Source organism: Grammomys surdaster, unplaced genomic scaffold (genome assembly GCF_004785775.1).
Source record: "Grammomys surdaster isolate TR1022 unplaced genomic scaffold, NIH_TR_1.0 362, whole genome shotgun sequence".
Classification (NCBI taxonomy): Eukaryota; Metazoa; Chordata; class Mammalia; order Rodentia; family Muridae; genus Grammomys; species Grammomys surdaster.
The window spans coordinates 754,452-761,095 of record NW_021604781.1 but is presented as its reverse complement, the minus strand read 5'-3'; the positions used below and the strand labels follow the sequence as shown (position 1 = coordinate 761,095).

The window sequence follows — 6,644 nt, the reverse complement described above, 5'->3', positions numbered from 1 at the left end:
GCCAAGGAAACGGCCATAGTCCCTCTCAAACATTTTGGTCTCACGGACTCTGACACTCTGAAAAGTGTCCAAGGTTCTACACTCTTTCGACACTAAAATGTATGTTTGCTTTAGGAGTAAAACCACCCATGTAATGTCAGCACTGGGGAGCCAGAGACAGGAATGTAAAGAGTTTAAGGCTACCCTGGGCTATATAGCAAAACCCCAAATAAAAACAGGTAGAAAAGCCTCCACCATAATTAAAAGTATTTATTGTTTATTGTTATTATTGTGTAGAGGGACACATATGTCATGTGACTGTGGCAGTTAGAGGACAACCGAGTCACCATGTACAACATAGAGGGCCACTCAGGAGGGCACAGCCTGCACCCAATCGTATACATGGCTTCTCAGGAAAGCAATCACTGCTGCTCCCGGAGAGCGGAGGGTGTGCCGAGAAGAGGGTCGTCCTGCTCCAGCTTACGGCTTTGGATGAAGACTCCTAAATTGTCACCCTGCCTGGAGGAGCTCTGGACAGAGAACTCTGCGTGGACAAGCCTCACCTCCATTTCTGGCACCAAGCACCACTTATCCACTGGTCAGGACACGACCCAGTTCCAGGAGAAGACCAGTACTTTCTGTGGTCTCCACACCAGTCTGCGCAGGGTCTAAATGAGTTGATCATGATGCAGGTTGCTACGTTATGCCCAGTTGTTGGCATTTCTTCTAGGCTCCGCCCCACGGTTACCTGGCAATAGTCAGGCGTGCCTGACACAATGTAAAAGGGGCTCCTTGCCCCCACCTCGCTCTCTTCCCTTCCTCTCTTCTCTTGCTTTTTCTTCCTCTTCTCCCTTTGTCCCATCTCTCTCCATTCCTCTCCCCCCCTCTCTCTCCACGTGCTCATCACTGGCCTCTACTCCTCCTCTCTCTCTCTCTCTCTCTCTCTCTCTCTCTCTCTCTCTCTCTCCCCCCCCCCCCACCCCCCCCCCCCCCCCATGCCCTGAATAAACTCTGTTCTATACCATCATGTGATTGGTCCCACAGGGAGAAGGAGAGCCTCAGCATGGGCCCACAGTGCCCCTCTTCCCCTACACCATACCACACTTCCACGAAGCATATCCCTGGTTTCTTTTTCTTTTTTTTATAAAACACACCAGTTTTAATTCAGGCCATGGAAGCCGGGTCTGGCTAGTTAAGTAGAAAAGGAAATGAGCTGGGTGGTGCTGGCACTCAGGAGGGAAAGACAGGTGGACATCTGAGTTTGAGGCCAACCTGGTCTACAGAACAAGTTTCAGGACAGCCAGGGCTACCTATAGAAAGCCTGTCTCAAAAAACCCAACAATGAGAGAGAGAGAGAGAGAGAGAGAGAGAGAGAGAGAGTGAGAGAGAGAGAGAGAAGTAAATCATCTGATACTCGATGGAAAAACTGGGAAAAAAAATGCCTTAGGCCCTGACCTTAGAGGTACCAGTACTGCTGCTGTGTCACCTGTGTGTCAGGAGGTAACACAGAGGAGAGAGGCCATGTCTATCCTCAGTGTTCTGACCTGTGAACAGCTGAATGATTAGTAGCCTAACACTCCCTGAAAAAAAGTGAGTCTGAGATGACCACCAGTCTGGCACCAGGCAGGCCTGGAAGGGCTCCCAGGAAGAGAAGCAAACGGGAGACTAGGAGAACCCACCTGGGACCATGAGCCCCAGACAGACAACCATATCACAAGAAGCCACTTGGTTAGGCCTGGCAAGGATCAAGCTGGAGATAACTGGTGCCATGGGGCTTGGACAGGGAGCTAGCTTGAGGTGACTATCTGTCCAGCGCTGGACAGGACTAGGGTATAGGGGGCAGATCACACCTGAGATGACCCCTGCCTGGTGCCATAATGCATGAGCAGGGCAGAGCATTGCTGAGACCACTCTGAGAAGACCCCAGACACTCAGAGACCCATGGTGCCACTAAAGGAGCAAGTAAGTGGTGGAGAAATGGAAGAGAAAGAAACAGAAGGATGTGGACACACGAAGAGAGGCAGACCTGAAGACTCAAGGGTAGTGAGGAAAAGCCTGACGTGAGGAGCCACCTGAGACCATGGTGGGGTCCTGACCTGTGCTGCCACCAGGGTCTGTGGTCCTGCAGCAGCAGGGGTCTGTTACCACCAAAGACCAGGTGGACATGCCTGATCTAGATTGCCTGCAGAACTGGCCCGCCTCTCACCTGCACTGTCCCTGGAGGCATGAAAACGGTGGTGGGGACCTGGGGGGAACTGACCTCTCCCTTAGCCAGCTGTATTACTCCAGAGAGTAGGCCCTGCAAATTGCAGGAGTTTCAGGTGAGCTGGCTGAGGATACAGGTGTGGAAGACCTGGTCCTACCACTGGTCTCTTATTTGGTGGCAGGGACAGGGCAGAGCAGCCCTCCTTCTCCCTGCTCCTGTGGCACGGAGGAGACATGGCCCTGGGGTCATAAGAGCAGGAGAGCTGGCCCTGCAGTTCCCTGGGGTAGCACAACAGAGCTGGCCCTGGATATGAGGGTTGGGTAAACAGGACATGAGTGCTGAAGAGCCAGCCCTGTGTCTGGTCTGCTGGGCAGTGGCGTAGTTGAGGGAAAGACACCCTCCGTTCCCCCCTTGTCCCTTGCCATCTACGGCAGGCGAGAGAGTTGGCATGGGGTTGTGAGTATAGAACTGGCCCTGTCCCTCACCAGCTGCCACACTGAGCAGAGCGGGCCTGCACCTCACCTGGGCAGCAGGGTAGAGCTGGCCGTGGTTGCAGGGGTTTTGCGTGAGGCAGCCCCAAAGGCATGAGAGTGGGACAGCCTGGGAGCTGACTAGCTCAGATGCCTCACAGGCCCAGATCCAGGTCTTTGAATTAGCCCACTCCCACATCTGCCCATCAATGAACTGCTGGAGTCCATGGAGGGGCCAGTCCTGCAGATCCAAACTAAGGGATCTCCATGACACAGGGCAACAACAGGATGTCTGAGAAATGTCCCAGAGAGGTTTCAGTATTGATAGAATAGCAGAAGCCAGAGGCCCTGTATCAGACCAAGGAAGGAGTCATTGCAATGAACATTCACAAGCAAAGAAAGGTGGTCAAAAGGGTACACTGTGGGACACACCGTGACATGCCACAACTTCTTCTGTTGGGGAGGAGGTTACAAGGGTAGAGGGCTTGAGGGGAGAAGATGAGTGGGATTGAGGTGCGTGACGTGAAATTTACCAAGAACCAATGAAAAGTTGTTTTGTTTTTTTTTTGTTTGTTTTTTAAAAAAGGTTTAAAAAGCAAGCCGGAGAGTCTGCTGTGGGCCTCTGGCTTAAGGCCATCTCTGAAGTGTCTGTCTGGACAATGACTTTACCATTGGTCACTGGCCATCAAATGGAGGCTTGATAAGGAACAACTGGTACATGGCAAGCAGCTCCGAGTTACTCCTCTCTCACCTCAGACTGCGGGGGACAGGTCCTGTTCCCAGACCTGAGTAGCATCAGGTGAGGTGGACAGCTAATATCTAGCCTCCATTTGATTTGGTAGTGGCAGTTGGCCCCTGTACACAGGGATGTTCTGTGGGTGGGGAGGATGTCCCACAGGGCCCAAGCGTCTATTTTAATAGATGCTCTCTTCCAGAAGAGAGTTTTGTTTCATTTGTGTGTGTGTGTGTGTGTGCGTGTGTGTGTGTGTGTGTGTAGCCCTGGCTGGCCTGGAACTCAAGAAATTCACCTGCCTCTACCTCTGGGATTAAAGGCCTGAGCCACCACCTCCCAGTGAGATTTTAATTTGCATTTCACAGAACACAACCTGGATGTAAGGATCAGAGAGAAATGGATGCTGAACAGAAAAAAAACAAAACAAAAACAAAAGCAAAAAAACAATAACAGAAAACTAATGTTTGTCAGATAGCCTGAGTTCAGAGAGAATTCATGTAACTCACCTAGGGCCACCTTAACAAAGACACCTTAACAAGACCAGGCAGTTTAAACTAGGGGCATTTACTGTCTTATAGTTCTTGAAGCTGAGATCCAAGACCAGGATGGTAGCAGTATGGGTTCCTTCTAAAGGTGCCACCTTCCCCACCTGATTTCAGTTTTCATTGAGATAGGGTTTCGCAGTGTAACCCAGGGTGGCCTGGAAATCCTGCTCCACTAAACCGGGAAGCTGTCTTCCCAGTGCTGGCACAGCAGGGATGCCCAGCTCCTTCTGTGTCTTTTCTGAGTCTGTCGATGCCCTCACCTTCTCTTCTTTTAAGAGTTCCTGATATTCTGAATGTGACCATACCTCACCTTCCAGCCTATTTAAAGACCCTATCTCCTACTGTAGGTACATTCTGCAGCACTAGGGGGTAAGCACAATAATTTTAGGAGGAAGTGCCCCTTTCAGTACACACGGAACTGTTCTAAAAAAAAAAAAAAAGTCACATCATCCTAACACCAAGGAAATAGCTATCTGTGTCCCCCAGTACCTCTCTACCGGAGTGATGGGGAGCCAACACAGGTGACGACTGGACTGACCCCATTGGCCTTAGTAAATAGCCAAGCCCAATACAGCCAGCAAAAGAAACTGCTCCCTAAGGATTCTCTAAACTCAGGCCCAGTCTGACCACAGGGATGAGCACCAGGACTCCTGAAGGCCATATCTTCCTTACCTGCTGTAGCCCGAGTGCATGCAAAAACACAGGGCTCCTCATCAGCCTTTAACACACACAGTAAGGACAACACCAACCTTCTCAATAGGCTGCAAAATAAGGATGTGAAGTTGAGATGGGGGAGTGGGGAGAGGAGGGGCCTTAAGAAGAGTTGTGGGTGGAGAATGGGCCATTGATATGATCAAAATGAATTATATAAGAGTATGAAATTTTCAAGGGAGGAAGAAAAACAAAAACCTAAGCACCTCCCAATTTGGGCATGACTCAAGGGGCATGTCTCCCCTTGAGCTGAGAGGCCAGGAAATCTGCTGTCAGATGGAAAGTTCCCAGCCTTATTCTTCCTCCCCTGGTGGGAAAACAAAACAAAAAACAAAAAACAAACAAACAAAAAAACAAAAAACCAAACAAACTGGGAACACCAGGGGTTGGGGCCACAGGGTGTGACAAGGTGACCACTAAGTACAGTTCTAACCTAGTCTCCTAGATTCACCAGCTGTTTTTTCTGGTTTGTTTTGTTTTTAAGCCAGGGGTTTATGTAGCCCAGGCTGGCCACAGACTTACTATGTGGCCAAGGGTGATAAGGAATTTCTGATCTTCCTGCCTGTACCTAGTGCTGGAATCTACCTGGTCTATGCTGTGGACAGAGTTATATTTTGGGAGAGGGAAACCATCATTCATGCAAGATAGGAAGAATGCTATTGGCTGAGCTATGTCCTCAGCCCCTTTGACTTGTTTTCTTTATATTTTAAAAACCTTTGTTTTGGGAGAGGGGTTGTGTGAGGGGGGTGGGGGGGACTATGGGGAGAGGAGGGGGCCAAGATGTGAATGTAAAGTGAATAATAGAGAAAAAAAGAACATAAAGCTATTTTTCAATTGATCTTATGTTAAAGGGAAAACAAAGCTATTTTCTCAATTTAAAAAATAAAATAAAACCTTTCATTTTGTGCCAGGCATTGTGTTACAATTCATTTCCAGCACTAGGGAGGCAAAGGCCTTGAATTTGATTTTGAGGGCAGCCTGGTCAGAGTGAGTTCTGGGACAACCAGGGCTACACAGAGAAACCTTGTCTCAAAAAACAAAACCCCACCACTAACAACAACAACAAAACCCCTTCATTTTGCCTTAGCCTTTCTAACACTCACGCACGCGCACACACACAGACACACACACACAAATATGCACGCACACACGCTCACACACACAAACTTACTAGTACAGTAGCCACTCATTTATCTGCTGTTTTATATTCTTTGGCCTCAACTGCTTATGTATGTACATTTTTGATGGCTCTGGTTTGAACCCATGGCCTTATATATGACCAGCATGTATTCTGTCACCTAGCAATACTTCCAGCCCTCTTTGGTCCCTGTTTTCAGAGGTTTCTGTATTGGAATAAAGATAAGAGTTTAATAAAAAGGAGTTGATTTTTAAATTCAAACTGTTAAGTACTGATAAAAACTGGCATGTGCTCTGGAAAGCATAATGGAGGAGGGGGAGGGGAAGAGAGGAAAGGAGAGGAGAGAAGAAAAGGAAAAAGATTTGTGGGGGACACATCTCAGGTTCAAAAAATGCTCTCCCGAAAGGTTCCCTCGTGAGATACCACTTACTTCGTGAAGCCCACTCATCTGTAAGTCCTGAGCCATCCATAGACACAGGAAGCTCTGGGAAGGCTCTGCTGGCTTCTGAGCCATTCAGCAGCAAGCCCCCCAGATCCCAACCTTCGCCCCTGAGCTGCTGCTGAAGAGTGAGGCCTTTGTAGTACTGCCTCCCTTCCTCCCTCTCACACCACACCACAGCTCAGGTCCAGCACATCCCATGTCTCAGACCCAGGAAACTGAGAGAGAGGGAGGGAGAATGTTCAGAGTTGAGCTGTGTGATTCTGGCCATTGAGGACTTCAGCCAGGACAAGTCAGATCCTTAGTGGTTTTCAGCCTGAAGCATTTCTGCCCTTCAGGAGACTTTTGGCAACAATCCTTAACTGTCACAAGCGAAATCTATCTATCTATCTATCTATCTATCTATCTATCTATCTATCTATC

The 6,644-nt window shown here is 48.9% G+C and overlaps 1 non-coding gene across 1 annotated transcript; it reads left to right on the top strand.

Moving 5' to 3' along the window:
• Nucleotides 1-1,428: 1,428 nt before the first annotated feature.
• On the top strand, nucleotides 1,429-1,557 carry LOC114631485. Its single transcript, XR_003712969.1, has one exon. It is a non-coding gene; the product is annotated as a small nucleolar RNA SNORA17 (small nucleolar RNA).
• Nucleotides 1,558-6,644: the final 5,087 nt, after the last annotated feature.